This window comes from Solanum verrucosum, unplaced genomic scaffold (assembly GCF_900185275.1).
Source record: "Solanum verrucosum unplaced genomic scaffold, falcon-dt-bn FXZP01000185.1, whole genome shotgun sequence".
NCBI lineage: Eukaryota > Viridiplantae > Streptophyta > Magnoliopsida > Solanales > Solanaceae > Solanum > Solanum verrucosum.
In genome coordinates this window covers 659,020-675,924 of record NW_026020228.1, presented here as the reverse complement: position 1 = coordinate 675,924, position 16,905 = coordinate 659,020, and positions in this window count along the sequence as shown.

Genomic DNA, 16,905 nt, shown 5'->3' with positions numbered 1-16,905 from the left:
CGCCGGTTACGACTAGGGGGTGCTCCCGGGTCGTGACACTTGACCTCTTCAATTCTCTACCAACTTGCTTAAGCTTTTGCTTCTCAATTTTTTCGGCATGAACTATAAGACGATAAATGTCCACGCTTGGGATTAGCATAGCCAACCTACATTCATTCACCACAAGATCGGATACCCCCATAACAAATTTGTTCATTGTAGCTCTAGAGTTCGACCCCAAAGTAGGAGCATGCTTGGACAATTGAGTGAACTTGAGGCCATACTCCTTCACACTCATACCCCCTTGACGGAGGTTGATGAATTCTTGCATTTTCCTCTCCCTTAATTCCAAGGGGAAAAACCTATCAAGAAAAGCCGTCTTAAATATAGCCCAACTTATCGGACCCTCTCTAATAGGTCTCCCCTCCTTCCATTGTTCATACCACACTTGTGCCACATCTTTGAGTTGATAGGCAGCTAACTCCACCTTTTCTTGAGAAGACACACCTATAGCCTCTAGAACCTTAAACACTTCATCAATGAACCCTTGTGGATCCTCTTCCACTTTGGAGCCAAAGAAAGTAGGGGATTCATCCTTGTGAAATCCCTTATCCTAGAAGCGGTAGTGCTAGCATTAGGGTTCACTTGCACCCTAGCATCCCTAGCAACTTGAGTGGCCAACACTTGACTCAAATTATTAATAGCCGACCTTATCTTGACATTAGACATAGCCCCTTCTTCAATAGGAACTTGAGGGTTTTCAGGAGCTTGAGAGGGAACCGCCTCATTTACATTCTCCTTACCGGCCCTCCGTGCATTGTTCCTTCTTGTATTCATTGCCTATAAGCACAAGAAAAGGATTATAAGAAAAGGACTAAATAGAGTTAAGACTCTTAGGCACGACTATGGAATAACAAAAGAGTGAAAGTTCCTAAACATCTCGTAGCCTCTCATTCATAAGTGTGGCGCGCTTCACACCCATGAACAAGACTCCACTAGACGTGGTTCATGAGACATCATCCTATATTCATTCTAAACCTTGTGCTCTGATTACCAAGTTATATCTTATGACATAAATCCTACATTATTCTCAACCTTATGCTCTGATACTAAGTTTGTAATGACCTGAGAGCACCCCCTAGTCGTTACCGGTGTATTCGACCTCGAAGAGGTCTTATACAAGCCCTTAGCATTCGTCATAGCATGTATCATAGAATAAAATCACGGCAAATTTAAAACTTTTACTCTGGAAGTTCAACTTCACTTCATATATGAAAAACAGAATCTAACTTCGTCACAATGTACCATCTAGACATAGAAGTATCGAAAATGGGACTTAGCCCTTACATCAATAAGAAGTCTTGAAATAGAAAAGTACAACAATGTCTTTCAAAATAAGCAAAGAACTAAACATAGAAGCTAGATCATAGGGTCTTGTCCTCGGACTTGAGGACTCACAAACTTGGGGAAGCAACTCCAAGTGTCTTGAGAAGTAAGCTTGAATCCTCAACGGCCCGAACCTAAATGTTTGGGGAAAAGGGAGAAAATATGGGTTAGTACAACACACGTACTAAGTATTGCTACTACAAATAAAAAGCATTGAAACATGCATAAAAGGACATTTAGTCAAAACATGCTTTTTACCAAGTAAATCCAATAGGCACACAAAGTAAGCATCATAGTCCAAACCAACATAATATCATCCCAACATGTAGACAACCCAAGCAATACTAGTGCAATGCAAAGAATAGAACCCCATAAACCTATTCAAAGCCAAGTATCACATTAAGCAACCTACTTCATGCATACATTCATAAGATCATATTTCATCATAACTTACCATATTCATAATGATCATACATAACATAGCTTCAACATACATAAGTCATAATCATCATAATCATAAGAGAACACTACTACAACCATCTCTTAGGATCCCATAAGTGAAATGTGTAAGAGAAGTCCCATACCCTCCCTTACACTATGTAGAAACCCTTAAGAAAGCCCTAGTAAGAGTTCACACCTTTCATACCTTCATTTACTTTTACATTAGGGAAATATTGCAATAACTGACATAGATCATGAGAGCTACATGGAATCTGATTCTCTACTCCCACACCGAAAAGAGAGGGTTAACACTTGCCTAAGGTTTAACCATTTGTACATAGCTATCTAGGTGGATCCACTAAGCTAGAGTCCTATGTGGGCACATAATTCAGGGTCAAGGAAATTGCTTTTAGAAACCTTAACTTACTAAACGTGGGGGTTTCCATCTCCTGGGACAACACATACAGTGGGTAATCCGAACTTGCTAAACGTGAGGAAACCTATGTGGGGAGCCGAACATACTAAACGTGAGACCCCCATCACATTTACATGCCCTTTCGGTGCTAAACATCTAATTCCCTTTTGTAATCATCTTTAGTCATCACATAAGTTCACATTAGCCTTTACTAGACTCTTATGTAAAGAAGACCCACGTTTTTGGGTTGAAACCTAGAAATTGGAGATTTTGAAATTCATCTTGAAGGGGCCTCTTGGGGAAAGGAATCCCAAGAGTGATAAGCAACCATACCTTATCGATGAATTAACCACAAAAATCCGAGTTGCAACCCTGGAGAGTTGGTCTTCTTCTTGAAGATCCAATCTTCTTCAATGGAGTTCTTGAGAAGAGAGAGAGTAGAGAGGAGGAACTTTAGGTTTTGATCTTTGGGGTTTTGTGTTTGGGTGATAAAGTGAGGTAAATTGACTTAAAAATCATTATATACACACCCCCTAAAGTACCCTAAATACCCCTCACTTAGTTGGACTCTTTAATGAAGTAAAAATCGATTTCTGAATTTCTACATTTTCATCGCTGAACAAGTCCGCGACGCGGAGCTGTTCCCTGAAGATATTTGGAATTAAATTTCGAGACAGTAAAGTCCGCGTCGCGAACTAAATTCTTGCTCCTTGGGGGAGCTAGTCCGCAACGCAGACCTATTCCCTCCAAGTGCAATTTGCAAGCTGCCTTGGCCCTAAAAATATATATTTACCTAATTTAAACCTTTTTACAAGATTATACCATCATACAAAACTCCTAAACCTGCCCAAATCCTAAGGACACACTAGAACACATTCTTCTCTAGTTTCCGGACGTCGTGGTCGTTTCTTGACGTTTAGACTTTTACTTTTCCAAACCAAGTCAATTGCATTAATTTAGGTTTAGAAACATGATTTTAACTATTTTTAAGTCATTATTCATGAGGTGAGGCTCTAACTTAAGTCATAGAATTTCCGGGGTGTTACAAAATGAAAACCTACCAATTTAGTACAGTCACTACACTCGAACTAGAAGCGTAAACTCCATTTTTGCATCTGAATCACAAATTTAAAATGATTTTTTAATCTTACTTTTGTGATACTTCATATTTTCACTTATTTTAGTTATTTTAATACTCTATTCAAAAGAACCGGTGTTTGTCCCTATCATTATTTTCCCCTGCATCATATGTTATACGTAAATAAGTAAATAAAGTGTTAGTTCTCTAACATCTTAAACTTTTAGATGAGATGGTTACACAATTCAACATGGTATTAGCGCATATAGTGGCGGTGAAATCGAGCCTCACTACAACCCATTATCAAAAAGCATGTGCATGGTTCATGCTTGAACATGACGAGGTGTGTTGAAAACATAATTAAGTAAGAGAATTTGTTCTCTTTCATAGCTTAAGTTTTATCATAAGATAGTTAGACACATCGACAATATATACATAAGATTCCCCTAAAAGTAGTTTGCTTTTGCTCATTACGACTTTTAACTATATTGGGTCTCATTCACCTTCTGTACTATTTTGAAGCGGTATTATTGCCACCCGACATAGAGAATGAGATGCACTCTAAAGAGCATGAGAGAAAGAATAAAGAAAAACTTACCACATTTTTCCTTCTTTCCTTTTCCTTTTTCCTTTTTTCTCATCTCCTCTTCGCTTGACATACCTTCTACTTTGTTGGTGGTTCCCAAAACTTATTCACTTATGGTGTCCAAAACTAGAAAATTATACCTTAGTATTGAACATAAACAATATAATTTGAGAGCTAGTAGATAAACCAAAAATAGGGATGGATCTGTGTAATGACCCTCCAGGTCATTTTTAAATTAAAGAATTCTTTCCCTCGTATAGAGCATTCCTGTAGCGACCCCAAGTCATTTATGACTTGCTCGCACTGACTGTTCGGTCGCCTGGTCGTTCGTTTGGGTTTTAGGCCCATTTCCCTGTTTTGGAGATTTTTATAACTTGAAAAGTTGACTTTGGTCAACCTTCTTGGGAGTCGTGCTCAGATGAAAATTTTGACAGCTAGGTTAGCTTCGGAAGATCGATTTTGGTCTAGAACGACCCTTTGTTCACTTCCCGAGGCTTTAGATGACAATTATGGAATCTGGCTCAAATGATACTGGGTGTGGGACCCACTTTTCATCGAAGCAATCTCCAAATGGAAATTCCGCCTTCACCGTTGAGTCCGAAATATCGTTTCTAATCAGATTCCATATATGGTTTGTATTTTTCCGACTCCGAACGAGTCCGAAACATCGAAATTTAAGTTTGAATTGTTGTTGAATTTTGAAATGTGAGATCTTGATCATCTTAGGTCCGTTTTGAGTCATTCTTGAGGCTAACTTGTAGAGTTTTTCGCAAGGATCGTCGTGGTATAATCTGTTTGGGTTGAAAGGGTCTTGTTTTTCCGGAAATTGGTGATTCAGGGGCTGCTACTTTTAATTGTTGTGGCTGATTTGCGGTGTTTTAAGCATCTATTTGTGCTAAATTTTGGGGTATTAGTTTAGTAAGGTATTTGGGACGTTTTCACGGATTCATTTTCGAGATTCCAATTGTGGGCCCCACAATCCCATTTTAGACCCGATTTTTGGTCCGTCTCTGAAAAATATAATTTTAGTGTCAATATATTCGTAATGATGAGCTGATTAACCTTTTGTTAGTGGGGAAGCATTTGGAGACCGTTCGGAGGGGAAAAGATCCGGTACCGTGAGTTGGAGCACGCGTGGTCGGCTTTCAGGTAGGCTATGGCTTTCTCTCGTGAGATTGAGCATGTTTAGGCATTTGTTTATTGATTTGCTTGAGTATGGAGGGGTTCGGGTGTCGAGCATGCTAAATTTCTATAATTCCTGCCTTAGACCTTATTTCGGGAAAGTGTTGGATTATGACAGCATGTCTCTTGATATTATTGAATATCCATATCTTGTGGTGTATATGATAATATTGATTTGAAGTATGTTTGACCTTAGTCTAGGCTTAGACTAGTGTTGCCATAGACTTGTGAGATTTTGGATGTCGTTGGGCAGTAGAACTTTTTCCGACGTCGTTTCGGACGGTCAGCTCCTTGTAGACTGATATAGCAGACTTGAGTCTGATAGTCGGTAACTCAGCTTATGACCTTGTATCCATAATGCCCTGCTTTTCTGTTAGCTACAGTACCCGGTTAGAGTCCGTGGTCCAGCTTACTTATGTCCAGGCTTAGCTACAGTACCCGATTAGAGTCCGTGGTCCAGCTTACCACCTGTGATCTGGTTTTGGCTACAGTACCCGGTTAGAGTCCGTGGTCCAGCCCACTCGTGCCCGACCTTTGGCTACAGCACCCGGTTCGAGTCCGTGGTCCAGCCCATATAGGTTGACTCATTAGCTATAGTACCCGGTTCGAGTCTGTGGTCCAGCTTGCACGTGGTGTATTCCCAATTCCTCACTAAAGCTTCAGTTTAGTCTTGATTACTCTCATCTGTAGGTTGAGGTTTTGGAGGTTGGAGAGATTCCGATTAAAGTCCGGGACGTAATGAGATCCTGGAATATGATTGGGAATGGTTCAGTTAAAAGTCCGGAAATTGGTAATATTGTGATAGACCTTCTAGCTCCATTATTTTACTTTAACTGCTGATGCATCTGCCGGGCTTATGGGGGTCCGTGCAGGTGGTTTCTTTTTATTGTGCACGAGCGTACCCGTCGGGTTTATGGGAGCCCGGCGGAGTTAGTTAGATTGCTTGTCTTTGTTGCCTGTACGCTCGTGTACATACCCCCATTTACTACTCTTTGCACTTGATGTGACCCTTTATTTGCATTTCAGTTCACTTTTGCTTATCTTGCTCAGTCGGCCTATGATGCCTACTGGGTACCTGTTGTTTTGGTACTCATGCTACGCTCTGCATCTATTTTGTGATGCAGGTCCGAGCACTAGTAGCCAGCGTTGATCGAGCTTGGAGTAGACTTATCCGGAGACGGGGGTGAGCACACGGCGTTTTGTACTATTTCAGTCTCCATCTGTATATATAAACTTGTCTTTTTCCTTTCGAGACAATCCAGTCTCTGTTGTCCAGTTTTGGGACTTGTACTCATTTTGTAGTAGCTCTGTACTAGTGACTTCCAGGTTCTGGGAGGGATCTTTATTTGTATATATGTTTTGGGTTGCTTTCGCCTGTTTATATTGTTATTTTCCTACTCTTGTTTAATTTCTACCCTTAGACCCATTACTTGTTGTTCCGGGTTACGGGTTGGCTTACCTGCTGGTGGGTTATAGTAGGTGCCATCATGACTTGAGAAATCGGGTCGTGACAATCTGACTCTAGTAACAAAATGAAGCTAAACATAACTCAACCCCAATATCTACGTCATAAGGTGAGGATTGTCCAAAACTATCCATTTCTTTTACCCTTAGGACACTTAAACAAACGCCAAAAGTTTGATATTATGTTTTCTTTTCCTTTTGGTAGATTAATAATGATGGTACCCCAATTAGCTTAAGCATATCTTGACTACTAAAATTCATATTATGATATTAAGGAAATATTATATTCAAAGTGGAATTTTAAATAAGAATGGATGGTTTGGTATGTATAGACAATTTGTAAATATGTTTTTCCATAATCTAGAAGATTACTCAACATTTGAGAGGCACCACTACTAAATGTGTTACTTAGATTCTTAACAAAACTTATGACTTCGAATTCAATTTGATTCTCTGTTAATGAAAATAAACACTTGAATTCTCGAGTTGGAAACATCAAGTTTACCCTAAAGAGTGAAAGACTAAAATTACTTTAAGCATTAGCTAAAGAAAATTGTATGCACATACTTGTGTTGTCAAAGACCTATTTAAGATGCGGTTAAGCTCTAAAGTTGAGCGAAAAACAAGTTGAGCGCCGCATTTTGCTTAATTGGTGCATCAATGCAATCATTAAGACACTAAGGTGTATGCCTTACTACAAATGAGTGTGGTCCTTAATAGGCAACACTAGATGATAAAATTCACTTAATTCCTTTGTACATATAGTTATTATTCTTCGATTTTAATTTTTTTTGTTTGCTTCCTTATTAAAATCATAATATATTTAAGCTTAAAGCTCCAATAGACCTCATTACTTTTTTTGCACTATTGCCTTTGATAACGTCGCCTTACACACATGATAGAGTTACGACTCTCTTCCACAACTGTCTCTATTTCCGCAGAGGTGGGAAGCAATAAGAGTATGCTACCACTTTTGGTTTTAATTTCTCCAAGAAGCCATATATGCAACCTTAAAGAGTTAATCTAGTAATACAAACATCAAATAAGAGCTTTCATTCCATGAGAATGATACAGGCAAACATATATGCTGCTCTCAAAAAGTTAAAGTTAGAGGAAGCTTTAGTCATTTTCTAACGTGCACAAGTGGGAAACAAAAAGCATGTCGTTCTTCATTCTTTCTAAGCTTACATCTTCTTGATATTTCATGTACTTCCAAGCTTCACATGATGTAAAGAAAGTATGACCACTGTATCTTTCTTTCTATTTCTAAAATATCCTTGAATGGATCTTCTTTTATCTCTCTCTTTCCCTCGTAATCTTATGCTTCTTGGAGCAAGTAGCTTAGAAATACAATAGTTCCTCAAGAACACACAGTAAGTCCATGCAACATCACATTTTTTGAATTTTACAACAAGCTTGAGAAATAGTAACAAATAACATGAACTTAGGCATACCACATTGTTGTCTTTGCCTGAATGCGATATCTATCCAACCTCTTGCGGAAATCTGGAAACTCCAAAAACTCAACAAAGTAAAAGGTTTTCACCAGTTTCGTATCCAAGCACAAGATCACACACACAACCAAAAAAAAAGTAGCCATTAATGGGTGTGTGTTCCTATATATCAACTAAACGTAGTCCATTTTGTGCTTCCTGTTCTAGAAATGAAAATATGACCGACGAATTAATAAAAATAAGAGAAGTACGAATTCCCTTCAACCAATAATCTGAACCAACAAAAGAGCTTCAAAAAACAAAATAATTCAAAAGTAAAAATATCTCATATATAGAATTACCAATGCTGTAAACCTATAAAAATCTCTTTGAAACTAGCTATATGTCCAGAATTAACCCGTGAACAACAAAACTTTTGAAGATCAAACTAGAGTTAACCCTTGAACAACAAACAAGATAAAAAATAAAAACTAAACCCATAAAAATCCTCTTTTTTTGCATCAATCAAATTTCTCAAAAGCAGTGAACAACAAAACTTTTTAGATCAAACTAGAATTAACCTTTGAACAACAAAACAAATTTATAAAAGAAAAAAAAAACCCATAAAAATCCTTTTTTTATAATTTTTTTTGCATAAATGAATTTTTTCAAAAGCAGCTTCATTCAATTGATCCAACATCACAACTGGGTAGAGATAGAAACACCAAAAATCATGAAAAAATGTAAAATTGAGCATACCTTTGAGCAATGTTTGCAGAAAATAGGTTTCTCCGAAAAACCGAATCATCATTCATGACTTCGTTTATATACGCAAACAGACAATCTGAGATTATCACAATCTGTATTTATTGTGAAGAAAGAAATCAGATTTAAGGTAGAAGACAAATGATGGGTTTTTTGAAGTTTTAGCGACGAAATTTTGAATATCTCTATGACGTCATTTCATATTTATTTATTTTTTAATTTTTGTCAACTAGTATTATAATAATATGCCAAGTTTTTTAAATAATAGATATTCCCTCCTTTTTTCTAATTGATTTTTCTAAAGTATTTATTCTACTCTTGCATTAGCAATTTTTACCTTTGTATATTACTTCTTTAAAATTATTATACTTTATTTTATAATTTATAATCTATGTAGTAAATTTCCTATGAAAAACATTATTTTCATGAAAAGAAATAGTGAAAAATGTTAACGAAGTATATGAGGCAATAGTATTCTATAATGAAATAAATAAATAGAGTTAAAAAAATCATTAATAATAATAAAAACTATATGTAATAATTTAAAGAGATAATTTTAGGTTTAGCAAACACAAAAATTATATTTGTATGTTATAGTTATAGTTTGCATAATTACGCTTCATAGCAAACTTTATGTTTGCTATAGAGCATCAGATTTGTATAAATCGCTGGCAGGAGCATCAGATTTATATAAATCGATGGCAGGCCTCTCGTTTATATAAAAGTGCAGCAATTGTATATGTATATCGGCTAGATAATTGTATATATGTAACTATTATGTATATATATCAATGATTGTGTTTGTATATCTGCATAAAAAAATTATTCGTATACAATTGAATCGAAATAAAATAGTTATATATCAAATCTCTCTCTCACTTTATACAACACAAATTATACATTGTAATTTGTATAATCTATGTTTTTATAAAGCGAGAAAGAGAGAAAGGCAAAAGCGAACTGGCAGGGGAAGATTTGTATTTGTATAATTATAAGTGCATAGGACGAAAATATATGTATTTTTATTTGTATATACAAGTTTCTCTCGCTTTATCCAAACACAAACGTTATTTATACATTTGTGTTTGTATAAAGTGAGAGAGGAGAGGGAGAGTGGCGAGCGAGATAGGCGAACGAAAAGATATGTATATATACAGTTTTATCTCGCTTTATACAAGCACAAACATAATTTATACATTTGTATTTGTATAAAGTGAGAAAGGCGAGAGAGAGACGGGCGGGCGAGATAAGGAGAGTGGCGAGCGAGAAATCTGGGGAGAGAGGTGATGGCAAAGTGTTTGCTACAGATTAGAATTAAATGAATCTATGGTTATAGCATTTAAGTTGAATTAATAGTTTGTTATTTTATATAAATTTCCTTAATTTAAAAGGGGGGGGGGGGGGGGGAGGAAAAATATACCTCTAACTATGATAAATGATATGTATATACTTTCCCTTATTCTTTAAAGTTATATATATTCTGTCAATCTTTTGGTATGTGCGTAGCCTTAAAACTAACGGCTTGACATATGGCTTCTTCTCAATAATTTAGCCAAGTTTTATTAAATTTTTACCTTAATTTAATAACACACCCATCTTCCATAATTATCCACCATGACCCAAATTAATACTATGACCCAATTATAACTCAAATGTCCTCTAGGGATTTTGCGTTCAGTTCTTTCAAGGAAAGACTGCAGGTAGAGAGAAGAAAACAAAAAAATGAAGGTGATTCGCTCATCGGAAACAATGGACATCTCAGATGGGATAGAAATCATACAAACTAAAATTTAGGCGACTCATGTTCATAATAGCAAACATATTGATGTTAATAATCATAAGAAAAAATTATACGGTGAAGCAAACTGATACTATTTAATTAGTCATCATAGTGATAGTTTGTTATAATTACCACTCGTGACTAACATTAACCATTAATTACGTGGACTGATTTCGAGTTTGTATAATTAGTCACATTTGTATCATTCGCAACTAACAATTTTTCATTTGATTTGTATTTGTATATGCTGGTTTGTGTTTGTATATGACGACGATTTCCTTTGGTTTTTCAGTTTTATCACCATATACATTCAATTTTTTTGTGTATAACTTTTAAAGTTTATATAAACGTGTAGTTTTCGGATTTTATGTAACTATAATTTATATAATGTAATTTGTATAATATAATTTGTATAACTATTTAAAGTTCATATGTTTATGTTTGTATTAATTCGTTATTTTGAGTTTGATCATGTTTGTATAATTTCAGACTTTATATTACTCAATTATACAAAAATACGTGATTTATACAAACGTACCCATGAATTATACAAATTATTGCCCTCTCTCGCTTGCCTCTCTCCTCTCTTTCTCAATCTCAGTTGCCTCTCTCTTCCATATCTCAATCTCGCTAGCCAGATATACAAATACATATGTATACCAGTTACATATATACAATTATCTAATCGATATACATATACAATTCACCACTCTCCCACTCTCTGTCCTCTATCACTCGCCTCTCTCCTCTCTCTCAATCTCTCTCGTCATACTCCTCCCTATAACATGTAGCTACAAATCGTAATTAGCAAAAATAGCAATGGAGCGTAATTAAACTATTTTTGAGTGGCTATATGTGAAAGTTCTCCTAATCATAAAAACATCTAATAATGAATTAATAGAAGAAAAATCAGTGATTCACAATTCCTATAATGCTCTGATTTGTATTCTCCTTTCGTCAAAGTCCAAAGCCCAAACCCCTTCCAAGAAGAATTTGTGGGCTATTTATAAGTGGGGAAAAAGTCATAAATAGATTAACGAAGCTCGTGAAGGATTAGGTAAAATTTGGACTCTTACTAAACTAAAATAATAATAAGGGAAAATTACGCGGTTAAGCAAATTTATACTACTTAATTACTCATCATAGCTATAGTTTGCTATAATTACCACTCATGGCTAACATTAAACATTAATTACGTGGGGCTGACTTCGAGTTTGTATAATTAGCCACGTTTGTATATGTATAATTCGCCAAAATATACAAATACATATGTATAATTTACAATTATCTAACCGATATACATATACAATTCACCTCTCTCCCACTCTCTACCCACTCTCGCTCGCCTCTCTCCTCCCTCTCCCAATCTCGCTCGCCTCTCTCCTCCATCTCACAATCTCGCTTGCCATATATACAAATGCATATGTATAATATACAATTATCTAACCGATATACATATACAATTCACCTCTCTCCCACTCTCTTCCCTCTCTCGCTCACCTCTCTCCTTCCTCTCCCAATCTCTCTCTCCTCTCCCAATCTCTCTCGCCTCTCTCCTCCCTCTCTCAATCTCGCTTGCCATATATACAAAAATATACAATTATCTAACCAATATACATATACAACTCACCTCTCTCCCATTCTTTGCCCACCCTCGCTCGCCTCTCTCCTCCCTATGACATGTTGCTACGAATTGTAATTATCAAACTATAGCTACGGAGAGTAATTAGGCTATTTTTGAGTGGCTATATGTGAAAGTTCCTCAAATAATAATGATTGGAAAAATTACTTATCTACACATCCTTATTTCCCATGTTTTTTTTATTACTAGTTTTCGGGAACGTGCTTTGCACGTTCGTCCCTTATTAGTATTAAATTTCTATATACTAAAAAGTTGAGTTATAAAATAGGAAATGCTTAAATTAACAATAGTAATTTTACCATTTATATTTTATTCACTAAATAATAAAAAATATACTATGAAGAAGAACATTAAATAGATCATATACTCGAGCATTTTTTGCTATCCTTCATTTGCAATTTCTCATTCTCTTTTCTTCTCATGTTGAATTGTGCAATTTTCTTCCTATGATAACATCAATTTTTGTAAATTGTTTCTTAAAAAGCATATTGAAATTTTAATTCTGAAAGTGTTTTTACATAATAGTGGAGTAATGACTCTTCATATTCAACTTTCAATTTTAAAAAATTATGGGTATGAGTAATAATTAACATTCAATAATTAGGCAGAAGAATATCACATTCTCTTAAATAAAATAATATCTCTAAGGCAAAAGTAGACATTCTAATTTGGACAATTACTACTTAACTATTTAGTTTGACAATTTTCCAGCCATAGTTAAAATTTTACGTCAACAATAAATAGCTTCTCATCACAGTAAATAGATGGAATAATTTCCTTAGTTAGTCACCCATGTTTGGGAAATTACCTAGGAATATCACTTATGTTTGTTTTAGGACTATAATATCACCCAATTTTGCCTATTTTCCTCAAAATTTACTTGACACAAAAAATACATTATCTCTCTCCTATAGGATGTCATGTCACATTTTTTAATTCATTAATAATATTTATTTTTTAATTCTTTAAATGACAGCTTGTTTAATGTATCTATAAGAGAGCATTACATTGTCCATGAAAATCTAGTTACTTCAATTTTATTGCGAAAATGTTTATCCTATGTTTCATTTACGAGTATTTTGCCGTTATATCCATACAAAAATTTAGTCTTGCTGTCGAGAAAAAAATTAAACTAGTTCCTTGAAGCTGATGCAGAAACAATAAATTTAGATGGATATTTAGAGATAAACTAGATATTAGGAACATTGATTTTTACACAAACTAACATATGTTGCTTGTTCACGGTAAAAAATCAAAGGTTTCTTGTTCATGGTAAAAAAAAGTTTCTTACACAAGCTATAAATATTTGTTCAAAGCTTAGGCAGATTCAAATAATATTAGAAATATCTGATTCAAAAACAAGCAAGCAAAAAAACCCTAAATTTTAAGAAAATTACACCAATATCATGTTAATTATTCAAATTATTTCACAATTTACACTTCAAAAATAAAAGAATTAGAAGAAAAGTTGAATTTACCTCGTGGTGATTTCTTTGATCGACATCAAAGATATATAGCGGCTCAGGAGACAGTTCCTTATGCAAATTCGTTAATTTATTCCTTGAAGAACTGGAGGAAGCCACATATTTTCTTGAAGAATCAGAGGAGCTCATATTACAGTTCCTTAAGTAATTTTTTTTTACTGGGTATAATATATGGGTTGTCTAAAAATTTTAAAAAAATGTTAATAAAAAAAAAGGAATAATGTGACATGGCATCCAAGTAGGAGAGAGAATGTATTTATTTATTGTGTCAAGTATATTTTGAGGAAAATAGGTAAAGTTGGGTGATATTGTAGTCCTAAAACAAACATAAGTGATATTCCTACATAATTTCCCAAACATGGGTGACTATCTAGGGAAATTACTCTGAATAGACGTTTGATGCATACACTTTATAAGTTCTAAAAGACCTCATCAATTTGGTGCATATGCAAGTGATATAAACACTGGATATATTACGAAACACAATTGCAACCATCACCATAATTATTATGTCAATTATTTTTATTATTATATCACATACACATCTTCTTTTTAACCTTAGAAAAGTATTGTACATATGATTTATGAAGAGAAAAGAACAATACTCTTTTTTCATAAAATTTCTCTTTGATATATGGTCAATTTGAGGAATGAATGTTTCCACAAACAAACAATAGACTAATAAGATCAATAGATTATACAATATAAACGAAAATTTAAATAAAAATACAGCCTCAAAATCACATACTATGATCCATCCTTTATCTTCAATTCGGTGGCCCATTTTATTTTAGGGTATGAATTTTTTTTTTAAAAAAAATCATATGTGATTTTTCTCATTTAGTTATTCCTCTCTCTACTAATAAATAATAATCTTGAAAATATATTTATACTAAAGTAAAACACTCTATCGAGAGTTGTATATCAAATTAACTGATTAATCTTTCATTATGAATTTCATCAATAATTAAGAAATATAGTAGAACATGAATTGTATACCACTAATTTCTTCACGTAGGACACAAAATATTACGATAGAAAAACAAAATCATAAGAAAGTATATCAAAATATTAAAAAAGGACATACAAAATACTTAGGCAGGACGAGGAGGAGTGGATAAAAACAAAAGAAAATTACTGCACATACAAAATGATGAGCAAGATTAATTTTTTGCTTGATAATCTCTCATCCTCCTCTTTTCATTTATAAGAAGACCATACTAGGCATTTTAATTATTAATGTGAATTTGATTCATGCACCGATTTAAATGACTTATTTATTAAATATTTAATTATATTTTATAACATTTGTTTTTATTATTTTAATATAAGAGTAAAATGGTAATTCAACTTTGAGCTTTGAATCTTCCCACTTATAATATAATATAATTCCTTACCATTCCCAAATATTACAATAATTTCTCTTTCTCCTCCGAAACTCCACTCATCTGGATACATAGCTTCTCAACTCACAAATGTCTTTTCTTTCTACCTATTTTCACTCCCTCAATCTCAACAATTACTTCCTTCATTACAATTTTGAATTTCAATTTTTTTTCTCTCCACTCAATCAATTTCAAATTCCTCAATATGAAGTTTTTCTTCTTCTCCAACTTATAGTTTATCATTTTTTTCTAACATTTTTTTTTTTTTCATCTTCAAAGTCCTCATACATATGGATGATGCTCCTTATTTTAGTATTGAAATTACCCAGTTAATCTCACCTAATATTTATCGTGTTTATGATTCTGACGATGATGATTGGGCTGAAAATATATTCAAACGATTGCATGATCCATTATCAATGACGAATCATAATATTGAGAAGTCGAAGAAGGATGTACCTTCATCTTCTAAAGTGATTGTGACCCCCCCCCCCCCCAAAAAAAAGGTAGAAAAGTTGGATCTATAATATCTCTCCTTACGGTACATATTTTTTTAATTTTTTGTTGTTCATCTTTTTCTGATACAAAAAAGGGAGAAAAGTAGAACATGTTGCTAAATACCCTTCTCCATCCAATGTTCATATTTTTAATGTCTCTAGTTGATTTTGATTCATAAATTTATGTACAATGCCTATGTTTCAACTTTATGATACATTACAATTTCATCATGTACAATGTATCATGTTCAAATATTAGTTTTGATACATAATCCTAATTTATTAAAACACAAATTAGTATATATCATGTTTATAGTTATGTATTTGATTTATAACTACACAAATTTCGTTATTTTTTACTACCAGATACATACAACCATACTTATTCAACTAGAATGTTAGACATTATCAAATATTATTGTTGATATACAAACACTGATGTTTTATAACATATCAGTTTGTATCATATTCATAATTATGTATATGACACATAACTTTGTTATGTATATAGCATCGTTATGCATCAGATGTTGTTATGTATATGCAACATTGTTTTATAACTAAGTCAACGTATATCATATTCATAATTTTTTTGAATATGATACATAACCATGTCAAATTGTTGAATTGACTATGTATCAGATGTTGTTATGTATCTGCAGTTATCCGAGTAACATTTAAGACATAGTTGCACCAATTGTTTAACACATGTATATCAAATTCAACAAATTTCAAACTTTATTGTATGTATCAGATACATGTCAACTAACAACAGTGTTATGCAGCAATCACAAAAAGATGCTATTGAGAATAATTACATGTATAATAAATCTCTTATAAACTACAATAGTTTTTCAATTAGAATAAGATACATAAATAATAATGTATAATTTTATGGTCATGATACATAAATAGTAATGTATAGTCAACAGGGTTAGGCATTCGATCAGTTCGGTTCGATTTGTGAATTTTTGTTCCAGAAATCAGGGTCAGATCTAGGGTCTACAAATTAAGATGAGTGTTTGTATAGTGCACGAACATGATCAATCTCTCCTAGTATCTTCTCAAGATCGGCATACTTTAAGCACATAACATTTGTGTCCTTGTCTGGATGCCCAGACTTAATTACTTGTTTATATATATTCCATGTTCTTGCAACACCAAATATCTCAGCCGCACAAGCTATATAGATCTCGTAAATACTCAATTTCTCACTCGCTGGAACAACTTTTGTTAACTTGATCATAAATCCTCATATCCCGCTTCAAAAGACCATAGCCCTCCTCTAAATCAGCAGGGCATGGTGGGAATGGAAACAGTACAAGGTGAGTATCCAAACATACTTTGACAAATAGAGTTTATGGAACATGCCATTAAATAAGCACAAC